This window comes from Halichoerus grypus, chromosome 13, assembly GCF_964656455.1.
Source record: "Halichoerus grypus chromosome 13, mHalGry1.hap1.1, whole genome shotgun sequence".
Taxonomy (NCBI): Eukaryota; Metazoa; Chordata; class Mammalia; order Carnivora; family Phocidae; genus Halichoerus; species Halichoerus grypus.
In genome coordinates, this window is record NC_135724.1 from 80,444,621 (window position 1) to 80,467,464 (window position 22,844).

The window sequence follows — 22,844 nt, forward strand, 5'->3', positions numbered from 1 at the left end:
ACAGGAAGTTTTGGTCCTCCTGTTTCCTTTGTGGGCAGCATTAAGCAATCAGCAAGTGCTTTCAGAAAGATGCAGATAAACTGAGCTGTGTTCAGTAGATGGGGCTGGGGATGAGTTGGGATGAGAAAGCGAGACAGGATGGAAAATATTCAGCTCTGAACAGAAAGACAAAGGGCTGTCTTAATACAGCTTTGAGGGGCAGGCTTGGTGAAGAAGGACTCCGCTAGCTCTGTATGCGTCCAGAGAATAGGAAGAGGGTTTAGGCTCAATATAAGGAAATACACAGCAGAGTACCATTTAAAAGGCATAAGCTCCGGGCACCTGGGTGGCTCAGTCAGTTGAGTCATGAGATCCATGATCTCTGGGTCATAGGATTGAGTCCTGCATCGGGCTCTGTGCTCAGGGCGGAGACTGCTCCAGATTCTCTCTCTCTCTCCCCCTCTGCCCCTCCCCCTGCTCACTCGCTCTCTCTCTAAAATAAATAGATAAAATATTTATAAATAAATAAATAAATAAAAGGCATAAGCTCTGGGGCCAGACTGACTTGGCTGCTGAGCAGCCTCAGTGATAATCTTATAGGACTATGAGGAAAACCAAACAGATAATCCATGTGAAGCACCAGGCCTAGAAAAAAGGAAGAGCTCAGTAAATGTCAGCTCTTATTTCTTTTGTTATTAACACCCACCTGTCAGAGCCATGTAACATTTCCAAGCAGAAAAGGCTCTGAAATTGAAAAGACATGTGTTCGAATCTTGGCTCTGCCATTTATTGGCAATGAGATCCTGGTCAAGGGATTTTACTTCTCCAAGTCTCAATTTCACCACATATGTAAATAGTGATGGTCATGCCCTCCTTATACAGGTGGGAGCACTAAGTGAAATAATGAATGTATAGAACCTAGTACCCAGTAAGGGCTCGAGGTATGCTATTTCCCTTTTCTGTTTAAGAAGGGGTATGTTCCATAGGGAGAGAATGAGCTCCCCAGCACTAGAGGTATTCAACCAAATAAGGTCACATTCTATGGTACTGGGGGTTATGAAACTCACGCAGTGTTGGATAGATGTCGCCTTGTTTTCCTCAAATATTTAAAGTATCCCTATCCTCTCTCGTGAATTTTCTGTGGCACCCTGGGGTGCCTCGGTGCCTAGTTTGGGAACCATAGGGCCATAAGCCTGTGTTCTCTTTGAACTGAGCAGCCTGGACGTGCAAGAAGTTAACACCCACAGGGGTAGATGGAAAGTAATGACGGGCAGGAGTTTGTGGTTAATACCTCACCTGCTGGCCCCGTGGGCAGGACATCTCTGGAGTGTGCTCTGTAATCCCCCAGAGGTCTCCTTCAGGATTGACTTGCTGATAGCAGTTGCCTGTTCATGGATGACCCAGCATTGGCTTCCTCATTTTCCCTGTTTCGCTTCCCCACCCCCTTGAGGTACTGCTTGGATGGCCCCCCCAAGGAAACCCCTTCTATCCAAACTCTTGTTCTGGGTCTGCTTCTGGGGAACCTGACATAGGTCAGTGTTGACTGGAATAACCAGGGAGGTCAGGCCCTCCCCCTCATCTAGTTACGTGGACTTGCTACCTTCCTTGACCACCTGGCCCCAAGTCACTTTCTTGCTGTTGTTCTCATCGGTATCCCAATGAGTTTCTTTATATATTCTCCACATCCCTGACGTACTGAGAGGCCAACATGTTTTCAGATGTGCAAATGCATCTCCCAACAGTGAAATATTTGACAACTAAGATATGAAGTGATTGTTTAATTCTTAATTCCTGGTTGATTTATGCAAAATACGAACTGAAAGACGCTGAGCGACAGGCACTCTCTCCTCCCAATTTGCCAAAAAGAAAGGCATCTGAAGGGATTAAAAATAGATGTTATCAAGTAGAAGAAAAATTGTGGAATGTGTTGGACGCCAGCTGGGGTAGTTGAAGTGAAATCTCAGAATCTGCTAAACACTTGAATTTCGGCAAGGAGTACATATGTTTGGCATTAAAAACCTATTGGAAAAGTCATCGTTTTCTGAATATCTTTAATATACTCTTCTGTGTTGCAGCTAGCACCCAGAGAACTCCTTCTGGGTGTTTCTACTGAAATGCTAGCACTGGATTTACAAATGATGGGGCCCAAGGCAAAAGGAAAACTTGGGGCTCCCCTGACACCTGGTAGCTGGCAATCTATCGATGAATTGCTGCCAGGACGAAATACCACTGGCTAATGTGTATTTGCACCACCTCTGAGGATTCCGGTACTTCGTTAGATTAAAGAAGAGTTCCTGCTGGCTGCATGGACCCTTGGGAGGTCTGTGATCCCAGAGCCCATTCCTGCCTTATCCTCCAAACTGTACCCCGAGAAGGGTGGATCTCTGTAAATGAGAAGAAGAAAATGCAATGCTTATGATCCTCTCCCTCCACTTTCTTTCTCTGTTTTGGTATACCAGGCGCAGTCATGGGGGAGGTAGTGTGGTCTCCAAGGAATATTCCTAGTGAATTCCCCCGCACTGGATTCTAGGATGTGACCCAAGCTTCCTCCATGAATAATGCTCTCCATTTGGACACGTTTCATCTCACAGCAACCTGGGCTGTGGGGCGAGTGGGAATTAGGGAACTCTTAGTCCCCTTTTACAAAGGTAGAAATCAAAGCTTGTGGGAGTTAGCACCTTGTTAGTGGTGGAGGTTGCCTGAGACTAACCCAGGTTTGATGACTGACTCAGCGACTGACTTCAGCACTCTGTCACACAGTCTGGATGCTCTTTTATTTACAGAGCGGTATGTGTGTGTTCAGTTCAGCAGAACGACCTGGGGTCATAGCTGCAAGCCCTGCCAAGACAACTGGGATTTCCCAAGCCACCTGGAAGACTTAACTCTCTAGCCCTTGGGGGAAGCCTTGTTTTATTTAACATCCACAAAAGACTTCTCCAACCCCCATCCTGGGTAGGAAAACACTCCCCTGCTTGGGTATTCCCATGGATTTTCAAGTCACCTACAATTTCCTGTTCACTACGTGCTTCCTACCTGTATGGATAGAATTGTGTCCCCCTCAAAAGGTGTGTTCAGGTCCTAAACCTCAGTGCCTGTAAATGTGACCTTATTTGGAATAAGAGTCTTTGCGGGTATAATCAAGGTGCAGTGAGGTCCTGCTGGATTAGGGTGGGCCCTAATCCCCTGGCTGGCGTCCTTAGACGTGGAAGGAAATTTGAAGGTAGAGACAGAAGACACACAAGGCAAACGCCATGTGACAACGATTGTGGGGATGCTTTTGCATGCCAAGGAACAGCATGGATTGCCAGCAACACCCAGAAGCTAGGAGAGAGGCAAGGAAGGGTCCTCCCCTAGCGCCTTTGGAGGAAGCATGTCCTTGCCGCTGCCTTGATTCTGGACTTCTGGCTCCAGAACTTCGAGAGAATCAGTTTCTGCTGTTTTAATCCATTCATTTTGTGATAATTTGTTCCGGCAGCCCCACAAAACAAGTACATCACACATCTTCCTTCGGTTTCACTTCCCTCCTCACCCCAATTTATTTATGCCCTTAAAAGTGTGAATTTCCCAGGTCTAGGGATAGCAGGATGGCACTGAGGGTTTAGGATAATAGAGGGAGGCTCAGCAGAGCTCTGCAGAGCTAGTGACTTAAAATTAAATATTAGGCATCGCTGAATTTTCAATTAAATAAAAACAAAGTTCCCAGATGATTCTAACACACAGGTAGGGGGTAGGAACCCCTGCCACACATCCTGTTTGTAAGCTGCTGTTTTACATGAGATATAAACATTCATTTAAGCCAAACAGAACTGAGTTTAAATCCTGATTTTCAATCCTGTATGTTAGCTTGGGTGACCCTGGGCAAGTTTCTTAACTTATATAAGCTTCTATTTCCTTATGATGAAGAATAAAAACCAAATCACTGAACTTATAGGGCCCTTAGAAGGTTAAATGACATAATTACCTATTTCTTTGCCTATATTTTTCTGTCATCTACACATATTAGATACAAAACGTATGTTAATACATATGCTAGGTAAGAAACATAACACATAATAGGTACAAAATAAATTCTGGCTAACATAATTAGCTCTTTGTCCTCTTGGAAAACTGAATTAACTTCCTTCCTTCCTCCCTCCCTCCCTCCTCCTCCCTCCCTTCCTCCCTCACTCTCCTCCACTTCCCTCTCTCCTTCCCTCCTTCCCTCCTTTCTTCCTTCTAGTTAGAATCCACTGATGGATAAAGGGCTAGCATCCAAGATCTATTAAGAACTTATCAAACTCAACACCCAAAAAACAAATAATCCAATCACGAAATGGGCAGAAGACATGAACAGACATTTCTCCAAAGAAGATATACAAATGGCCAAAAGACATGAAAAAATGCTCCACATTACTTGGCATCAAGGAAATATAAATCAAAACCGCAATGAGATATCACATCACACCAGTCAGAATGGCTAAAATTAACAAGTCAGGAAACGACAGATGTCGGCGAGGATGTGGAGAAAGGGGAACCCTCCTACATTGTTGGTGGGAATGCGAGCTGGTGCAGCCACTCTGGAAAACAGTATGCAGGTTCCTCAAAAAATTAAAAATAGAGCTACCCTACGATCCAGCAATTGCACTACTGGGTATTTACCCCAAAGATACAAATGTGATCCGAAGGGGCACCTGCACCCCAATGTTCATAGCAGCAATGTCCACAATAGCCAAACTGTGGAAAGAGCTAACATGTCCATTGACAGATGAATGGATAAAGAAGATATGGTATGTATATATACTATGGAATATTACTCAGCCATCAAAAGGATGAATACGTACCATTTACATCGACATGGATGGAACTGGAGAGTATTATGCTGAGTGAAATAAGTCAATCAGCGGAAGACAATTATATGGTTTCACTCCTATGTGGAATATAAGCAAGTGCAGAGGATCATAGGGGAAGGGAGGGAAAACTGAATGGGAAATCATCAGAGAGGGAGAAAAACCATGAGAGATGCAGAACTCTAGGAAACAAATTGAGGGTTGCTGGAGGGGAGGTGGGGGGGGATGGGGTAACTGGGCAATGGGCATTAAGGAGGGCACGTGATATGATGAGCACTGGGTGTTACACGCAACTGATAAATTGTTGAATACCACCTCTGAAACTAATGATGTACTATATGTTTGCTAATGGAATTTAAATTAAAAAAAATAATCCACTGATGGTCTATACTGTAAGAGTGACAGTAAACAGGGAAAGGACCTTCCTTTGCAAAGACTAAAAATCAGCTTTAAATCAACTCAATCTCTGACTCGATTAAGGGTGGTCTTCCCTTTCCTAACTGCTAGCAATCAAAAGTATCCCTCTCTGAAGAGTGATATTATTCAAAGCCTCAAATTATTTACATAATTTTTTTCATAGAAGAGAGCTGTCCTGTGGGAGGAGCTATGGCCTTCTGAAGAGGGAAACGGTCAACTGCCGCAGCTTGGCAGGGAGGGGGCAGAGGGATGAATACCCAAAGCTCACTCTCCTCTTGCCTGCATATCTGTTGCAGGTACCTCTGATCTATAATTGGCCCCCCAACGGCGGGGCCCAACTGGATGCCACAGGGCATCCATACAGGTCAGCCTCCTAAAGCACAGAACATGGTCGTGAGGCGTGGAGAATGGGTGGGGTAGAAGCTGTGCAAAGAGAACACATCCAGCACAATCTTCAAGATTAGGCGAAGTTCAAAAAACAAGAGAGAGGAAGACAAAGTATATCATAGGCTGACTTTTAGGAGAGAGAAAGAGGAGAGAGGTCAGGGCCCAGCAGGACAGGATGGCAGAGTCAGGGGGATAAGGATTATTTACCATGTGGCCATTTACACAAATATGGGTGTAGGGGACACAGGACAAAGTGCAGTGATTGAGGGCTAGAGTCCATGAAGCTGTGGCCATCTCTGTGGGATCAGGGGAGGGTTTGAGGGAGAGAGATCTTGTAGAGAAGGAGGCCTTGGGAGGAGTGGTGATCTGGGGTTGAGAGTCACAGTCTGAAGCAAACTCACGGGAAGGATGCCCCAAACACACCCCACTCCTTTCCTCTGATCTCCTGCCAGTGTTCCCATTGGCTCAACCCACCCAGAAGCCAGAAGGCGCAGGAGCCCCTTGGGGCCAAACAGGTGGAAAGTGGATCTGGGGCTGGGGTGGCCGGGGCCAAGCAGATGTATAGCATAGAGCCTAAATTCCTTTACACGGGATGGCCTTCTGTCGTATTTGAATTTTTCCCTAACCCACGTGCCCGCATCACTTTAAAGACACACAAATACAAGTAAGTGTCAGTTCCTTTCCCCGTTTTGCACCCAGAAGTGAAAAACTATTATCGCCTGAAAAGAAGAGGCAAGAACCAATGGCTTCTCATTCCAGGCACAAAGCTTGGGCACAACAGCTTCTTCCCCGGAACCCAGAGCGCTGAGCATTCTAGATGAGGCCGCTCGATTGATTGTTACCAAGACGAGGTGGAAATGTCTCTATTTGTGTTTCTCTGATCCCAAATGCATCTCTTCCCCAGGCTGCATTCCCCCCTGTTCTTCTGAAAAGTGACAGGTAAGAATTTCGTCTACCACTGTTGTTCCCTTTACCCCTCTCCCTCCTTGCTCTCCTCCCTCCCTCCCATGTTTTTCCCCTGTAATTTCCTTTTATGACTTATAGTTCTGAACTCACAATTCAACTAACCATTTGGGAGGCAATTTTCCCACTCTTACCTTCTTTTGGGCGTCATTGTTTAGACAGTCTGGATGGGGTGGCCCAATTTTTCAATTTCCTGACAATATCTTCCTTGAAGAGACTCTCTCTGCCTCCCCTCTTTGGTTTTGTCCTCTGCTGCCATCTGCATCCTGGTCAAGGACAGTCTCAGAAGTACACAACTGTGTCTTGTCTGCCAGTCCCCGGACTTCTGGCACTTGGGTAGAAACTGTCTCTCTTTCTCGTAGCTTCAGTGACACTTTCCTTCTCAATAAAATATGCTCTTTCAAACAGGTGTTGAGGAATATGACATTTGGAATGAATAATAGCTGCATTTGAATATACACCTTCATCAGACAGTAGCTGAAAGAAGAAAGGGAACTCACTGATGTGGAAAATCCATTCAAAGGATTTGCATATCTTCCCACCCCGCCCCCCGCCCCCCCCCCCCGCCTCCACTCGGCCCTACCCCTTTACTATGTTCTGATTTTCCCAGTTTTGTCTGCAAACTTCTTTCTCCCAGTGAAGAATCCTGAAATTAAGACTGACCCTTTCCCTCTTACTTTTACAGTAACACCTGTCTGTGCTGGGAACATTTAAAACAAAGAGTTAAGCAAAAACAGACAAACAAAACCACTGTTAATATTTGGGTATATTTCTCTTCCAGATAGTCTTCTTGGAAGGTTTTTAGGAGTATACTTACCTTTCAAAATAAAAATAGGCTTTAAGAAATTTTTAAATTTACTGTAGGAATAAATTAAATTTACTATAGAAGTAACCTTTTTAAAAACAAGATTTAAAAGGTATATACCGGAAAATGAAAAAACACCATAATCCCCCCTCCCCAATCTAGGGATAATAATTTAGTCTTTTGGTAGACATAATTCTGTATATTTTCAGGTATATCCACATCTTCATCTATATCTTGTCTCTTCTGTTGTTTTCTTTGACAACAATTAGATCACGGTACATATACTAATTTTTTTTAACTAACATCTTTCACCGTCAGCAAGTACTGATTTTCTTTTTTTTGAAAAAGATTTTATTTATTTATTTGACAGAGAGACAGCAAGAGCAGGAACACAAGCAGGGGGAGTGGGAGAGGGAGAAGCAGGCTTCCCACTGAGCAGGGAGCCCTACGCGGGGCTTGATCCAGGACCCCAGGATCATGACCTGAGCCGAAGGCAGCCGCTTAATGGCTGAGCCACCCAGGCGCCCCTAGAAGTACTGATTTTCACCATTAGCTTTCATACTTTTTGTACCACGGTTAGAAATACATTTGAAACTATGATCTAGTTCAGTGTGTGTCCAGCACCTCTCAATTTCTAATTGAAATAAAAGTTTCATGAACTCACCTCTATTATGTATGATGTACTCTGGTTGTTTTCCTATTTTATTCTTTTTCATTTTAAAAAAAATCCTGGTTATGACCCAGTAAATTGATTTCAAGACCCACTAATGGGTTCTGACTTACGTTTTGAAAAACATTGTCCTAGGCCACAATTTTAATGGCTTTGTTGTATTTTGAACTGCAGAGTTTTTTAAGTTGCATGGAATCGAGAGGAAGTCTTGTCCAGCCTCTTCACTGAATAGGCAGGGGACTGAAAATTTTATTTTCTCAATAGCTGGTACAAGAATTCCCCTCAGGGAGGGAATTTTCTTTGTTTCGGGGAATACTTTTATAACCGCTTGTCGGGGGGAAGGGTGTTGCAGTGGGAGTAGCTATGCAAAGAATAAACAGGAATTTGGAATGGAGATCATTGAGGTGCGCAGGCGCTTAGCAAAACAAAGAACTTCTAGAAACAAGACTATCTGATACTGAATTTATATTATTTGCATTGCTATGCTGTAAATTCATCTACCCTCTCAAGTTTTCAGTAAGGTTTAATATCAGGTGTCTTTGGGAGCAAGTGATAGATAAAAAATCAGATTGGATTAAGAAAAAATAAGCCAGGAGTGTTTATTCGCTTATGAATTGAATACACCAGGCATGGCTGGGTCCAGCGCCTTAAATAATGTTATTGACACTTGGTGTCTTTTTTTTTTTCTTTTTAAGATTTTATTTATTTATTTGACAGAGAGAGAGCACAAACAGGGGGAGGGGCAGAGGGAGAAGCAGGCCCCCCCGCAGAGCAGGGAGCCCAACTAGGGACTCAATCCCAGGACCCTGGGATCATGACCTGAGCTGAAGGCAGCCACTTAACCATCTGAGCCACCCAGGTGCCCCAACACTTGGTGTCTTTTTATATCTCTTTTCTTTTTTGGTTCTGTGAGAATTAAGAAAAGGAAAAGAAAAGGAAACCTCCTTTAGAATGGAGTTGGGAGGCCAGCAGGGGGAGCTCTCACGCCTGACTATGCCTTGTCAATAGCCGACCTAAAGCGGAGAGAGGGACCTTGCAGGTGGGTAGGAAAGTGGTATAGTGGTAAAAGGCTTCTTCTCCCCCAGCAATAACCCAGCCAATGAGAGACTGTCACAACTCAGCCAATGAGAAGCCACTATACTTCAAACTCCCAGTTTACTCCAATGGCCTTTTTGTTTATAACAGCCTTCCCAACTCCCACTGTCCTCTATAAAAGAGGGTTCCTCCCTTTTGTTCTGTGGACTTGCCTAAGCTTTTGCAGTAGCTTGCTTGTCCTGTATTGTAATCCTCTGCTATTCCTCAATAAATGCATTTTTTTGCTGCTAAATTAACTGGCAGTTTTATTTTTTAGGCCAACTGTTCATTCTCAGGTATTGATTCCTAGGGGGTTTTTTGGTGGTTTTTTTTGTTGTTGTTGTTTTCAGAACATGCTCTCTTTTTTTTTTTTTTTTTTTAAAGAATTTTTTATTTATTCATTTGAGACAGAGAGATACAGAGAGAGAGAGAGTAGGAGCAGTGGGGAGAGGTGGAGGGAGAGGGAGAAGCAGACTCCCCACTGAGCAGGGAGCCCGATGCGGGGCTCGATCCCAGGACCTGGAGATCATGACCTGAGCCGAAGGCAGACGCTCAACGACTGAGCCACCCAGGCGCCCCCAGAACATGCTCTCTTTAATACCCATCACCAGGCTAACCCATCCTCCCACCCCCCTCCCCTCTAGAACCCTCAGTTTGTTTTTCAGAGTCCATCGTCTTTCATGGTTCGTCTGCCCCTCCGATTTCCCCCCCTTCATTCTTCCCCCTCCTGCTATCTTCTTCTTCTTCTTCTTCTTTTTTTTTTTTTTTAACATACATTGTATTATTTGTTTCAGAGGTACAGATCTGTGATTCAACAGTCTTGCACAATTCACAGCGCTCACCATAGCACATACCCTCCCCAATGTCTATCACCCAGTCACCCCATCCCTCCCACCCCCCACTCCAGCAACCCTCAGTTTGTTTCCTGAGATTAAGAATTCCTCATATCAGTGAGGTCATATGATACATGTCTTTCTCTGATTGACTTATTTCGCTCAGCATAACACCCTCCAGTTCCATCCACGTTGTGCAAATGGCAAGATTTCATTCCTTTTGATGGCTGCATAATATTCCATCGTATATATATACCACATCTTCTTTATCCATTCATCTGTCCGATGGACATCCTAGTTTTTATTGTTTTTTTGTTTTTTTTTTTTTCCAAAAAGGCCCAGGGCTAATTTTCATTTGATTGACTAGGATCATATGACCATCTTTGATTGATGATATGGCCATCTTAATCATTGTGGCCATGGCGGTGGGATGCTCTGATTGGCCAGGGCTGGATCACCTGCTCACCCTCGGAGCCAGAGATGGCCTCACATCCATATTTACTTGGTTTGAGGTGGGCGAAGAGTGGTTTCCAGAAAACTGGGTTCACATCGGGAGAATCGGAGGTGGGCATCAAAGACGCTATACAGTGTCCATGTGAGCAGTTAGCTTGGTGGAGGTTGAGGAAGGAGCTGAATTCCTCATCTGCCTGCCCCCATGTCAAAGGGACCCCATGAGTGGCACATCCAGATGATCCTTAAATAGAACTAAGAACAAAACAAAAGCATCCCTGGGAGTTCACAGAACTCTTGGGAAGGAGATCAGATTTTTCTACAATTTGTACAAAGATAGCTATATCAATCTTGTCTAGATCACAAAGGAAAGAGGATCCTTGAGGATATCTGGGTTGCATAAACTGGGAAACTGAGGCCCAGAGAGGCTCAGAGACCTGCCCAAAGTCACACAGCTAATTTTTAGTAGAGCCCAGATTGAGCACAGTCTCCTGCTGAGGCTCCGCAATATGTCCACCCCCGCAACATTTCCTCTTTTCCACAGCCCCCATCAAACACAGATATGTCCCAAGGCTCTTTCTTGCAGAGCGCATGCCCTTGTGAGCCCCCCCACCCACGCCTTGGGGCCGCCTGGGAGCTCTGCATGGAACCTGAAGGAGGAGCTTATGTAGGAGTCAGGTTCCAGCCTTTTTAGGAGACTGGCAGCTCAGGTGTCTGAAAGAGAGGCTCAGGATGCAAGGCCCAAGAAGAAAAGCAAACCGAAGTGGTAGGGTCAGTGGAACAAGCAGGGGTAACCAGGAGGGGACACAGAGCTACAGAAAGGGGACTGCTATTTATTGCACACATCCTATTTACTAGATATCTTAGCATATTATTTTATTGAATCTTCACAAAAATTTTAGTTTCAGGGAACAGAAAGTGAGGGGAATTGGCATTGAGAATGGCAGTCAGCAGGGGCCATGCTGTGAAGGGTCTGGAATATGAATGAGTGAGGCATGATCCTGGGGTCCTGGATCAAGCCCCGCATAGGGCTCCCTGCTCAGTGGGAAGCCTGCTTCTCCCTCTCCCACTCCCCCTGCTTGTGTTCCTGCTCTTGCTGTCTCTCTGTCAAATAAATAGATAAAATGGAATGTGCATCCAATGAATGCACGAATGGAGTCGATGCCTATGTTAGTCAGCCCGGGCTGCTGGAACAAAGTAGCAGGAACTAGGTGGCTCAGACAACAGAAATGCATTCCCACACAGTTCTGGAGGCTAGAAAGGCAAGATCAAGGCGTCAGCAGGGTTGGTTCCTTCTCAGGGCTGGGAGAATCTGGTCCATGCCTCTCTCCTAGCATCTGGTGGCTGGTGGGCAATCTCTGATGCAATCTCTGCTTTCATCTTTGCATGTCTTTGTCCCTGTGTGCCTGTCTGTCTGGGTCCAAATTTCCCCCCTTTATAAGGACCCAAACATACTGGATTAGGGACCCACCCTACTCGAGTCTGACCTCGTCTGATTGCACCTGCTCTGACCGTATTTCCAAATGAGGTCACATTCTGAAATACCAGGGTTGGGGGGAAGGTGTGAAGACTTCAACATCTGAATTTTGGACACACGATTTCACCTGTGACGTTAGATAAGTGGAATCTCGAGAAAAGCCAGGTTAAGCAAGATTAAACAGATGTCTTTACTTTGGGGCCTCTGTGGAGGTTTTATAACCTCACTGCAAAATCTCCCACACCCGCCCAATTGAGAGGTGGGGTCTTCATCCCCTCCCCTGGAATCTGAGACCTACAGAGTATGGTGGAAATGACACCGTGTGACATCCAAGGCTAGATCATAAAAGGACATACCACCTCAACCTTGTTTGCTGGCATATTAGGCTGCCCTGTCCTGAGGGGCACATGTAGACTCTGTGGCCAGCAGTCCCAGCTGAGCGCACCCCTCCGGGCATCCTGCCAAGGTGCCAGACAGGTGAGTGCAAAGCTACCTGGGAATTGCGTCTTCTGGCTGTAGCCGTTATAGTTCGAGCTATCAGAGGAGGCGCCAGAGTGGAAATCCCAGCCACAGTGGAATACAGATGATGGTCTCTGCTATATATATTTATACATACGTATACATATACATACATACACACTTTATATACTTTGCATATACATAAAGTATTAGTATTATAAGGTGTAAGTTATATATAAGACATATATACAAGGTATTAGTATTATATAATATCTTATATATGAGGTATTAGTCTGGCTGCTTTAGGTAAACAGAACCAATAAGCTATATATTGATGTTCAAAATCTTCAAGGCGGGCTGACAGACTGGGGACTGCAGGCCTATGGAAGGGTTGATGCTGCAGCTTGAGTCCCAAGGCGGTCTGCAGGCAAAATTTCCTTGCTCATGGGAGGGTGGCCTTTTTCTCGCGTAAGACCTTCAACTGATTGGGTAAGGCCCACCCATATCATGGAGGATTAATTTGCTTTACTTAAAGTCTACTGGTTTGTTTGTTTTTTTATTTTTATTATTTTTATTTTTTATTATTATTTTTTAAATAATTTCTTATTTTTTTTTAAAGATTTTATTTATTTGAGAGAGAGAGAGAATGAGAGACAGAGAGCACGAGAGGGAAGAGGGTCAGAGGGAGAAGCAGACTCCCTGCCAAGCAGGGAGCCCAATGCGGGACTCGATCCAGGGACTCCAGGATCATGACCTGAGCCGAAGGCAGTCGCTTAACCAACTGAGCCACCCAGGCGCCCTGGTTTGTTTGTTTTTTTAAAGATTTTATTTATTTGATAGTGAGAGAGGGAAAACAAGCGGGGGGAGTGGGAGAGGGAGAAGCAGGCTTCCCGCGGAGCAGAGAGCCGATGTGGGGCTCGATCCCAGAACCCTGGGATCATGACCCGAGCCGAAGGCAGACGCTTAACGACCGAGCCACCCAGGCGCCCTAAGTCTACTGGTTTAAATGTCAATCTCATCTAAGAAACACCTTTGTGGCAACATGGAGACTAGTGTTTGACCAAACACCTGGGTACTGTGGCCTAGCCAAGTTGGCACATAAAATTAACCATCAACGGCTGTTTGCCATGCAGCAATAGATAACCAAAACAGCCTGTGCCAGCCTCCTGCTGTGTGCTGTGACTTTCCAAGTAGGTGATAATATGCCACATTGTCCAGTTTTATTTGATCAAACTTTCCAACCTCCTTCCCTCCCCCACCCCGTTTTGCATTATGTGTGTGTTTTTTTAACAGAGATCTTTGGGTATGGTGTTCTGCAGAACACCCCTTAACAAGTTTGAGTGTAGCACTTAAGAGCAGAATCAGGTTCAATTCTTGACTGTATGAGTTTCTAGCTGTGTGACCTTGAGTAATTATTTAACCTCTCTGAGCCTCAGTATCTTCACCCATAAAGTGAGATAATCATACTGGCCTCACTGCTGTTGTGAGGAGTAAATTAAATGAGCCTTGGAAAGGGCTCAGACCAGCAGCTGGACACACAGTTTTTTATTCATTCATTCATTCATTCATTCATTCATTTACCTGCAGGACCCAGATTTTACCAATCTACGGTGCTCCTCTTCCTTTTAAGTCCTTCATTGTGATGCTCAAGCTCTCATCCTACTCCATTTCTAGAAGCTTCTCTCCCTTCCAGTTTCTCTTTCTTCCTTTCTATTTTCCCCTCTATTTTCTTTTTATTTTCCTGTGTAAAATCAGGTTTCTCCCCCCATCCCTGGGGGACACGTGCATGTTTCACAAATTCATCTTGTTTGTCACTCCAGCCGCCGCTGCTCTCTGGACCACTGCTTCACATTTCCCACGAGGCACTGCTCTCTCTGCTTCAGTTCCCTTCCTTCTGCCTCCGCTACTGCCTCCCTGCCCGGCCCACCTCCCCTCCAGCGCAGGATGGACCCTGCTGCCCAGGGTGGCAGCAAGAATAGGCTGCAACTTTTATGCTGACTTGACTGGATTGTTCCAGGATCGAATGTTCCACGTACCTACCGGAGGTAACATGCTCAGAGCTGTGGACGTGGACAGAGCTCCCCCTACCCTGTGAGTACCTGCAGCGCTCGCGGCATTGCCTGCCCGGGAGTCCGCGCTGCCTGCTGCCCAGCCTAAGACCCACCTGTCTGCTTCCTCGTTGCCTGACCTGGTTCCAGGATGTCTGTCAGTGGGAATTTCCACTCCTTGAAGGGGGCCGCACCATCAGGTAGATGATGGGCCCTATAGCTCTCTGCTGGACACTTTTAATACTGTTATTGTACTTCTTCTCCTAGACTGAGGTTAAGAGACCTGAGAGGTCAGGATGACATTCCCACACTCTAGCCCACGTGCACCTGCAGCACGGTGCTCCTACTATGCTCTTGAAAGGAATTTCCCCACGGTCCACTTTTCTCCTCCCATCGGATGGTTAGAGATGAATTTGTCCAAGGCAGTAGCCATAGCCTCATCTGGAATGTGGCGAGTCCAAATTAAGACATGTTGTAAATATGAAATGTACACAAGTTTCAAAGACAGCGTTAAAAAATGGGATGCCAAAATATCTCAACAGTTTTTATATTGCTTACATGCCAAAAGACAATATTTTTTCGTATATTAAGTGAAAGAAAATCTCTTACCAAAATTAATTTCACCAATTTCCCTCTTTTAAAAATGGCTCCTAGAAAAATCTAAAAATGCATTATGTAACTAGTGTAATTTGTACAGGAGAACCTGGTTGCAGAAGGTACTCAGAGCAGAACCTGGGGCATACTCAACAGTTTCCAGATGGATAAGCCTCTGAATAATAAAACTAGGTAAGGAAGTTCCGGAGATCTGAGGTCACTTTCCTAATCTCATCCTGGCCCCAGGGGCTTTGTCCTCACCCTCTCAAGCATCTCCATACCTGGAATGCTCTCCCCTCCTCTCTGCCTTCTGCCTTCATATGGCTCATCCCTTTCTCTTTTCTTCTAGAGTTAGCCCCTCCCACTTTCATCTCCTCTGAGAGATATTTCCCGACCCCCGAACTCCTGCTAAAGATGTCATCTTGCTAGGGACGCCTGGGTGGCTCAGTTGGTTGAGTCAGTCACCACTGACTCTTGGTTGTGATCTTGGGGTTGTGGGATCAATCCCCACATTGGGCTGCCGCTGAGCACTGAGTCCCCTTGAGATTCTTTCTCCCTCTCCCTCTGCCCCTCCCCCCACTGCTCCTGTGCATGCGTGCTCGCTCTAAATAAATAAATAAAATCTTTAAGGGAAAAAAAGATGTCATTCTCCTAAGAATGACATCCCCAAAGTGCCCACCCAACCCTGCTATTCTCTTCACAACAGTTCCTACTGTAATTCTCTTGCTTATTTGTTTATCATGTTTTCCCAGCTAAAGTATCAGTTCCATGAGTACAAGGGTCTTGTTTATCCTGCATCTTCTCATGCTTCAGCACAATTTAGACTTCCAAAAAAAATTTTTTTTGATGAATGGATGAATGAATGAATGAAGAACATGAATTCTTACTGTTCACGTTTGAAGCTTTGTGTGAATTTACAACTTAATCTCTTCCTTCTTACTCCGGGACTTTAGTAAAGTGTACAGACGTGTCTTGGTGAGTGGATTCTTTTTCTGGGGGGGCAAGTATGGAAAAGGGCTGAGTTTCCATCAGAATCAATGCTGTATTGAGCAGAGAAAACCCACCTGGAAATCGGTACCCCAAAGGAAGAGTGACCATGGTGCCATAAGCCCCAGAAATGTGCAAGAATCTGGGTGGAACTTAGGAGTCTCTTAGGGACTGAAGTGAGACATGAGCCAACCACCTGGCTTGCCATCTTCCTCCAAGGATGCTGTATTAGTTTCTAGGGCTGTCGTAAAAAATGAAAACAAAACCAAAAAAAAAAAAAACCCCACCACAAAACAAAAAACAAAAAACAGAAACTTAATGTCTCCCACTTTTGGAAGCTAGAAATTCAAGATTAAGGTGTCGTAGGATTGGTTTCTTCTGAGGGCTGTGGGGGAGAATCCATCCCACGCTTCTCTCCTTGGCTTATAGATGGTTATCTTCACATTCACACGGCATTCTCCCTGTACGGGTGTCTGCGTTCAAATTTCTCCATCTTATAAGGATACCTGTCAAATTGGATTAGGGCCCACCCTCATGACCTCATTTTAACATGTACCTGTCAAATCGGATTAGGGCCCACCCTCATGACCTCATTTTAACGTGTTACCTCTGTAAAGACCGTGTCTCCAAATAAGGTCATATTCTGAGGTACTGGAGGTTACGAGGACGTCAAAATATAAACTGGGGAGGAGGGAGAGAACACAATTCAACCTATAACAGATGCTGAAGGACCACTTGCAAGCCGTCCCTGGAAGACTGTGGGTGTTTTATAGCCCCTATCCCACGGAACACTCTGATGGTCATCCACTGTTCTCACCTGCCCAGCATCCATCTCCCCTCTTCTGGGTAGAGCACCCAGATTTTTCTTTGGGGATTCACCCACCTGACATTCTCGGTCTGTCTGCTTCTTCTTCTTTTTTTTTTTTTTTTAATTTTATTTATTTATTTGAGAGAGCGAGAATGAGAGAGAGCGAGCACATGAAAGGAGGAGGGTCGGAGGGAGAAGCAGACTCCCCCCTGAGCAGGGAGCCCCATGCGGGACTCGATCCCAGGACTCCAGGATCATGAGCCACCCAGGCGCCCCGGTCTGTCTGCTTCTAACAAAATTGGCCTTATCCCCCAGAGACAGCATTGGGCATGTGACCCAGATCTAGCCAATCAGTGTATTTCTTCCTTCGGTCACAGTGATTGGCTCAAGTGTGGGCACGTGACCCAAACTGAGCCAATGGCGTTTAATTCTAGGAGCTGATAGGCTGGAAGCTTGAGCGTCCTGGGGACCTTCTTTCCCATGAGAAGGAAGCTAACGGAGAACAGGTAAGAGGTGTCCGAAGACACTGAGCCCACTGACATGCTTGAGGCCGTGGAATTGGGCTGTGCCTGAACTCGGCTTTATGGTCGACTTTTCAGTTACAGGAGCTAATGCAGTCCCTTTTTGGCTTCATGCCATTTCGATGTGAGGTTAAATGATTCGTGACCAAAAGCCAATGTAACATTGCCTCCTCCCTGCTCCTGTTTGTGTGCCCTGGTCGTACCAGGTAGCCTGCAATAGGAAAATGTCACCAGGAAAAGAGAATTGCTTTCGGGCTTCCTGCGATGTCTGAAAAGAGCCTGGTTTAAAGCCCCAGCGGAGATACTTAGGATTAGCCAATGAGAGCAAGGAGCCAGGGGGGTGAATGTGTGCCAACAAATAACTCAAGCGGGCGAAACTCTTGGGGTTTTATAATTATGTGAAAAAACCCGAGATTTCTGTAAGGCAGGGGGTCAGCAAATTAAAATTCTCCCAGGAGCTAAGGGCTTCTGAATGCTTGTTTCTGATAATCTTGTTTATATCCTGGGGTAAATAAATCTGTCTTTTGTTCTGTGCTATTCAACTCTCAGCATTGTTTGTAATTAAAGGGGTGGAGGGTGGAAACATGAGTGAGTTCTTTAATTGGCTCTGTTCTGGGTGACACGGAGTAAGGGGGGAAAAAAAGGCCCTTGTGGGCAGGAGTTGGGGGTGGCCTGATCTGCCCTGGGAAATGGTGATAAAACTCTGGGCAGCTGGTGATCAAGTGGCAAAGGGGTGGAAATCCATCGTCATTAGTGTGATCGATGAGCACAGGCTGAGCCTCTGCCGGTTTGTGCCAGGATTCTTCTGAGACACAGAAAGAACCTGAGTGAAGGTCTGATTTCAGAAGTCACCCCCGTGCCAAGAGGTAGAATATTACTCCAGGTGGACTTATTACTCACTCTCTACTTTCCTTCAGCCATGTCCTGGGGGTTGGAAGGGATGACAGGACAATCCTAGTAAATGGTCAGATAAGCCCCACTTATGACATGATAGAAAGGGGTTAATGAGCACAAATAGTCATAACAGATACAACAGCTAACGTGTGTTGTGCACTTTCTGTGCGTCAGACATGATGTTGAGAGCAATACATACGTGGTTTTTTTTTTTTCTTTTGATGATTTCTTTTAATGCTCCCAAGAATTCCATGCTATTGGCACAACCATCTGTATTTTTTGGATGAAGACACTGAGACACGGAGAGAGGTTAAATAACTTGCTAGGGGTCACCCAGAGGGTGAAGCTGGCATTCATCTTCAAGTCAACCCGACTACAAAGCTCTGCCTACGTTGACCTCATTACCTCATGCCTTCAGGGAGCTCTGCTCTGCGCTTCTATAGCTTTATTTTAAAACTCTTTAACCAAGTCTCATCCTCTCTCTGAGTCTCAGAGTCTTACCTGTAAAATGGGGATAAGAACACTTTTAGGTAGCAGGGTGCTTGGATGCAAACAGCAGACACAGACATGGGTTAATTTAAGCAAAAATGGAATGTTCTGGAAAGATATGGCAGAGTTCTCAGAGCTCTGATCTCTTTTGGTTTTGTGGAGGAAACAGGTCAAGCTTCCACCAAGAATCACCCCGTGGAGGATTTTTCTCCAACAGAAAGGGTGTTCAGAGGCTAAGTAGCCAAAATAACCCCACCCCACCCTGACTTTCTGTTAGGGCTGCACGGGATGGATGTCTCTAGCATCAGGCATGACACACAGTAAATGCCCAGTGAATGGTAATTATTATTATTCTTATTAACAATAATACCCAGGAAGAAGCAGCTCAGTCTGTCTCCATGTCTGCTGTATCAATTCTGAGCCGCCTTTCCTGTGGGATGATTTAGATGTCCTTTATGAACAGAGACGTAAACCAAGCTAACATATCCTCGAGACAGAAGGATGCTGGCATGTCTTCAGATCGGTCACTAAAGCGTGTCCTAAATTGGGAAGAAATCAAAACAGATTGCATCTAATTTCTCACTGTTCCAAGCAAGAAATTACCTTTTTAAGGGAAACACCATGACTTCCAAGCTGTTTGCAAACAGTTTTTGTGAAGTGTCTTGTCTGGGGCTTGGCTTGGTTTTCTTGGTTAGATTATCCCCGTGGGGATAGCTGGGTTTGCAGAGAGAAGAGGCACAAAGAATCCACTTATCTCACTTCTTCCTCATGCTATTAGGAGCCTGGTGAGCCCCACACACCCCCCCACAGTAGCTGAGTGAGTTACCACATGGAAAGCGTGGGCTTCGGAGCCAGAGACCCGGGTTCGAATCCTAGCTCTACTGTTTCCTGCTATATAGCCTTGGGCAAGTCACTTTACCTCTGTGGCTTTCCATTTTCTCATCTTAAAAATGAGGTAATCATGATTCACTTCCTAGAGCTTGCCGTGGCCTGAAGTAACTGTTGTTTTCATCCAAAGCTGCTGCTTTGATATCTTTGCATAAATTAGAAAAAAGGCATCCTTTATTCTAGCAGATGTAGCTGGGGCCAGGGTACGTGGCTGGTTGAGCAGAGTACAGGCAGGATTTTATTTCCTACTTAGCCCCTCAGCTGCTTCTCAATCTCCCCCCTGCTCGTGCTCTCTATCACTATCTCTCTCTCTCTGACAAATAAATAAAATCTTTTAAAATTTTTAGAGAGAGAGAGAGCACAAGCAGGGGGAGTGGCAGGCAGAGGGAGAAGCAGGTTCCCCGGCTGAGAAAGGAGCCCGATGTGGGACACCATCCCAGGACCCTGGGATCATGACCTGAGTCAAAGGCAGACGCTTAACCGACTGAGACACCCAGGCATCCCCTTATTAAGCTTTTTAAGCCTTTCTCCTATGAATAGACACAGACCCCTGGCCAAAAGGATGAAAATATAACCCAATTCTGGCCAAATCATCTAACCAGAAACAGTGATTGGCCCAAGGGCTAGGCATGTGACCCAGGCAGTCTAATCAGAGTTTTTTCCTGGGACCAATATACACATGTTGGGAGAAAGTAGCATTTTATATCCACTGGGGACATGCCAGCCATGTTCCTCTTCAGATGGACTAGGACTGTCTATAGTAGGAGGAAATGTGATCAACAGGTAAAGACAAACAGAAGTAAAAATGAGAGAGGAAGTTTCTGGAGCCTGTTGCTGAGGCTGTTTCCTGAAACTCTTCCTGTGATTCTAAGCACACACTTGGTTCTCCTCTTAGTTACATAAGCCCAAACGATTCTACTTTTGCTTAAGCTACCGTGAGTTGGTTGTCTTGACACTTGGAGCCAAGACTGTCCTAATAATTGAGGAGTTGTTGTAAGAGGTATTATATATGGAAGAACCCTAGCTCCCAGTGGCACTCAATAAATAATAGTTGTTCTTATTGTCACACCAAACCACGTGGAATTCCCACCACTGCGCTTCTTTGGAGTGAACAGGAAAAAAAAATGCTTTATTAGATTGGGGATGTCAGACATTGTCACCAGTCCTTGATCTCCTGCCCATGACAGACATCGGTAACTCATTAGTGGAAAACATGAATTGATAAGGCTGTGGTGTTTTTTGGTTGTTGTTGATGATTTTGTTTTGTTTTGTTTTTTGCTTTGCCCGGAAATGGTCTCTGAGTCCTACTAACAGGTGCTAAAGGCATTCTCTGCTAATCATTTGGAAATGAAATAGGAGATGAAACCAAACATTTTGATTTTAGGCAATTTGTGACAAAATCCATTGCAATTCATTTTTTAAGCCTCTAACCTGTGGAAGCATGCCAATGGAGGTGAGAAAATGTTGCTTTAAATTAATGCCAGAAAATAAGGGACTCAGAATAACACCACAGAAGCCTAAATGGCTAATGAAGTTTGGCAGAAGGGTTTTGTGAACATGTGTAGGGCATCTGGGTCAACAGGCAAGCAAATTCCCAAAGACAGAAGAAAAGATTAGCTCGGCTCCCCCTTTGCGTCCGAGGTAAATAAATCTCACTTCCCTGTGGTCTTTTGGGGATGGGGGAGGGGTTCCTGGTGAATTTTCCAGCCAGAGGAAGGCCTCCTGGTGGAATAGAAAAAGAACCGAATAAATTTGAACAAAACAAAACACTCCAGATTTTTCTGCCTAGCTAGAGAAGTCCAAGATCTGTCACGGACCGCTGAGTCTAGGGGAGCCAAAGGAGTCAAATTTGATACTAGATAAGGTAGATAGATATTTTATTTCACACACACCTTACTTTCTAATGTGCTTCCCCTGTAGTGAGATGCAGAGTTTTGATTGGGTGCTTATTAAGGGTTTATTTTTCACCATATTGGTTCCTGGAGAAACACCTGCTTATGTAGAATAAACCCACAGACAAAATAACCCCCCAATAAGCCCTTAATAACTGCTTTCAATTATTGATCACTTATTGTATGCGGGGGTGTGTTTTTTTCCCACAAGGTATCTTTAATCCTTACAACAAACTTGACGAAGCAGCATTTTTACCTCATTTTACAGATGGAGAAACTGAGATTCAGAGCGGTGACTTCGTAGACAAGTCAGCATTTAAAGGCAAGTCTTTCTCAGACCGACGTTCTTGCTATTTCTGCCATCATGTGCCACACAGCTTATATTTTTTCTTTAAAAAAATTACAAAAGTAACAAAAACAGTGTTGTATGTACATAAAGTAAAAAAAAAAAATAGAAAGAAAGTCCCCCCCACCCCCCATTAACTAGCCCTTCCCATCCCTATTTCCCAGAGGTAACCTATAGTACCAGTTGGGTGTATGTCTTTCAAGATCTTAGATAATGCCACAAATAATACATGTTATTATAAGAAAGTCAGAAAATGCAGATAAGCAGAAAGCAAGATAAGGTGCCATAACTCAGAGATAACCGGGGAGAACATGCTGATGTATTTCCTTCCTGTGCTCTGTATGTGTATGTGTGTGTGTGTGTGTGTGTGTGTGTGTTTTCAGAAGACACATTCATTGCCTGCCTGTCATATGACCAGCCCTGTGGGAAAAACAGATAAGACCCCTCCCTGGCCTCTGGGTCCCACAGTCTTAGTGGTAACAGAAGAGTTGCCGCCTTTTCTTTGCCATTCCAAGGACTTCTGTCTTCGTTTTTTCTGTGGGGCAGTATGATGGGTCGGGAGACCCTTAAGAGGGGTGGAGTGTGGACAGTGTGCCCATTTCCTGCGGATGAGGGCCCATGTGAAGTCCTCACATTTCCTCTCTGATACAGTTCCCATTCTACAGATGAGGGGACTGAGGCTGCAGGAGGTGAAGTTGCTTTTCCCAAGGTCACACAGCTGTGGTGTGGTTGGCCCTGCCTCTCAGCCCTCACGTGCTACAGCCCTCCTAGGAGTGGTCAGTCCTTGTCCGCAGAGAAGTGGGGTGAGTCCGTGACGGCAGGGCTGTGGGAGGGCTGGTGTCACCGGGAAGGTCGGAACACAGCCTTTAGAACTGGGTAGATCTGGATTTGAATCAGCCACTTCCAATCTGTGTGTCCTTGGGCAAGCGATTTCACCTCTCTGAGCCTCAGGACGTCTGTTAAATGGGCATCATTATTATCCTACTTGCCTCGTAGCGTCATTGTGACAGTAAAATGGGCTGGTGTCAGGGAAGTGA

At 45.2% G+C, this 22,844-nt stretch overlaps 1 long non-coding RNA gene across 1 annotated transcript in view; it reads left to right on the forward strand.

Annotated features, from left to right (window-relative positions):
* The first annotated feature begins 21,706 nt into the window (after positions 1 to 21,706).
* LOC118553858 (uncharacterized) overlaps positions 21,707 to 22,844 on the forward strand; it is a 36,741-nt gene continuing 35,603 nt past the window's right edge. Inside the window, exon 1 of the long non-coding RNA XR_013443494.1 lies at positions 21,707 to 21,783. This is a non-coding gene — a long non-coding RNA (uncharacterized LOC118553858). The remainder of the gene's footprint in view (positions 21,784 to 22,844) is intronic.